The sequence below is a fragment of the Myodes glareolus genome, chromosome 20 (genome assembly GCF_982192425.1).
Source record: "Myodes glareolus chromosome 20, mMyoGla1.1, whole genome shotgun sequence".
NCBI lineage: Eukaryota > Metazoa > Chordata > Mammalia > Rodentia > Cricetidae > Myodes > Myodes glareolus.
Window position 1 is genome coordinate 35,934,158 of NC_142045.1, and position 3,569 is coordinate 35,937,726.

The following is a 3,569-nucleotide window of genomic DNA, read 5'->3' on the forward strand; positions in this document are numbered from 1 at the left end:
GCTAACAATGCAGTTCTGATAATCATTTTTAATACTGAACATGTTCAAACTACTTCTAAACTTTCAAAATAAAGAAATAAAGAAATAATTTCTGATAATGTCTGAAAAATGAAAAAAATGTAATATTTATATCTATATATAAGCATAGAGGTGAAGTGTGGGTTTTCATGTTATTAAATGAAGATACAAAAAGCGTGGGTTTTGTATATTCTGATTAGATTGCATGTGAAATTTCTAGCATCTAATTAATTAGAAACAAATGGCATTAACTTCTAGAATATACAATGTAAACTTTCTTAATTTTCCATCTTCATCAGCTCCAATATGGAGAGTCAAGTTAACTATCCTATTTTATTCTGTGAATGACACACACACACATATGGCTTGTATGCACTGCATGCATACATGTGTGTGTGTGTTTGTGTGTGTGTGTAGGATATATATTTTGAGACTTATACATCACTATAGTCCTTGATTGTAACAAAACATACATATATTTCTGTTACTCTTTCTGCTTTATACTATGAAGGGAATCCAAATAGTTTTCCCCTCCTTTATTTGTTGAATGGAACACAAGCAATGACAACTTTATTAAGATAATGTAGTGCACACAGGCTGTTAATTCCTCTGTCCTCTCCAGAACTTCTTTTAGTTCTCCATCCTGCTTGATGTCCTGGAAACTAGCCTTAATGGGCTGCGCTGTCTGCATTAGACTTAGCCTGATAGCCGAGTAACAGGTAACTTTTCTCTAGTAGACAAGGACATTGAAAGCATGGTCTTTATTTCCTGGTTCTAAGAGATCCAAAGGTTGTGTTTGCTGGGGCTGAACAGCCCTTTTCCAACTGTTCTTCTATATGTGAAGCACCTACCTCATCCCAGGACTTGATGTGATAATATTCACTCCTGTCTCCCCATTCCTGATTGATAGACTCAAGAAGCATACACTAGGTTCTTGATTTCCCTACCATCTTTCTGCAGTTTTCTTTCACGAAACCCTGTCCAAACACCCCATGTAAGTGAGCCACAATTCTGTTGCATGGAGTCTGCATTGTTAGAGGAGAGAGTGGGCCTGCTTTTCGTCCTGGTCACCTGGCTAGCTTAATCTGAAATAATCACACAGAAATTATATTAATTCAGTTACTGCTTGGCCCATTATATCTAGTCTCTTCTTGGTCAACTCTCACATCCTGATCTAACCCATTTTCACCAATCTGTGTATCACCATGAGGTCGTGACTTACCAGGAGAGATTCTAACCAGCGTCAGTCTCAGACAGGAGCTTCATGACATCTGCCACTCTGCCTTCTTCCTCCAGAATTCAGTTCTCTTTTCCACGCCTACCTAAGCTCTTCCCTATCAAAAGTCCAAAGCAGTTTCTTTATTCAACCAATGAAAGCAACACAAATACAGAAGGGCCTCCTACACTGCTGCATATTGAACTGAACTGTGTATTTGTGGGACAAAATTATAAAAGAAATGGAAAGCAGAATTTCAAGTATGGTAGAGTTTTGTTTGAAAAATTCTTACAAATTCATGTTATATGGGACTTTCATTTCATTTAAAAATGAAATGTCAGTAGGATCAAGTACTGAGCATAGCAGATGTTTTGATGCTGTTGAGGCTCAGATCTGAAAGATACCCCTGGTTTCACAAGTGAAAGTCTGTGTTTTAGCTTGACACTTGAAAGGTGGTGAACACTTTAAGACGTGGGCTCCACTGAGAGGTTTTATGTTGTTGGCTTCAAAACTTTAAAGGGAGTTTGAAAGCTGGTTTCTTCTCTTTCCTGCTGCTTCACACCCACCAAGAGAGCAGACCACTGGACTCATCAGTCTATCACAAGGTCAATCCATCATGGACTGAAAGCAGAGCTCAGCTAGGCCTTAGATATATAATTATAGCAGTTGGATGCTAATATATATGAAAATAGTCAAATACATTTACCATGTTATCTATCAGTTCTTAATAAATGTAGGAAAGAATACCAGGTCTGTAATGATACCCATGCACTTCAAAGTGTATATTTTCTAGAGGTGGGAATTGCTACTAGGACCTATAATTTCATGCATATCTGAAAACAAATTTAAAAGTATTTACCTCAGTAATTTGTTTTTTATTTTCAACATTTGTTTTTTTAACATTTGATTTCAACAAATATAAAAGTATTTACATCAGTGATTTTTTTTTTGTTTTCAACCTTTCATGTGTTTATTGGTGATAATATTACAATCATTGTGAACTCTTATTCTTTTTGCTTGAGCAAATTACTGTATTTACCTATTAATGACAGGCAAATAAGTCATTCCCTTCCATATAAAATCTGTTACAAACCAAGTGTGTGCACAACATTGCCTTCATTAACTAGCACGTGGGAGACAAGAGGCAGGAAGATCAGAAATTCTGTGTTGTTCTCAGTCACAGAAGGAGTATAAGGGCACCTGGTGCTACATAAGCCCCCATTTCTTAACAAATAAACATGCAGCCACAATAAAGCAAGAAGAATCTCCCAGAAGTGTTAGTCATGGTAACATACATGCAATAAAACCCCAAATATAAAATTGCTGATTTTAAGTAAATTGTGTGTAGCATGGGAGTAGACGCTGAGTATGCATAGGCTTTTATTGTTTCTCTGTTGATTTCTCAGGTCATCAGAATGATTGAAGGATTCTATTCAAACAAAGCTCTTCTACCCACATTCAAGCTATTTGTTTCCATTGCTTTGCAACAGATAATATTAATACTACCTTAATGAAAATGGTGGTGTTTGGACTCCAGTGATAAAAAAAACCCAAGGTATATCAATTTTTCCTGACAATTTTGTCATTGTAGAAATGAGTGAATTAATTTTAAAGAGCATTAATAGAATACAAAAAAAAAACAAAAACGAAAAAAAAAATGACCAAAGAGAGAAACCAACAGGCCTTCTGGAGGGACTTGCTATCTCTTATTAAAATGCAAGTTATAGTTCCAGAAGCTGGTTTAAGAGTGCTTACATTATCGTGTAAAATAGCCATTGATTCTGAATGCAAATTTTTATGTGTGAAATCTTTAAAGGCTGAGTGAAAATTAATATTAATATTATGAAATGCAGGCCCATGTTTTTAAAAGTTCAGTAGGCTTTAGGAAGGTGAAGAGACTGTAAAGGTTCATGGTCTAGGAACAACCTGGATTTACATCTTTAGAAATATAGAAAGTAGCAGAAGCTATTAGGTTATGTTAGGTTACTTGATTTAATTAAGTTTAGATAACTTTACTGAATGCATATTAAGTACCATAAACAGTGATGAACATGTATTACCATGAGATTGGTAGTGAAACTCTCAATGATTAGATTGTTATTTTCATTTTTGTTTTTTGAGTGAAGCCTTCTTTCCCATTTCCCTATGAGAAGGGGAGCTTGGATTTGATGAAGATCTTCACAACTGGAGACAGACAAGTTTTGGAACAAACAGCAAGGAGTCAATTGAGTTCCATAGGACTCAAAAGTCTTGTGTAAAAGTCAGGGATAGATGTAATACTAGTACTTTAGGGCAAGATGTGAATCTAAGGGACAAATTTAGCTTTGATCCTCTT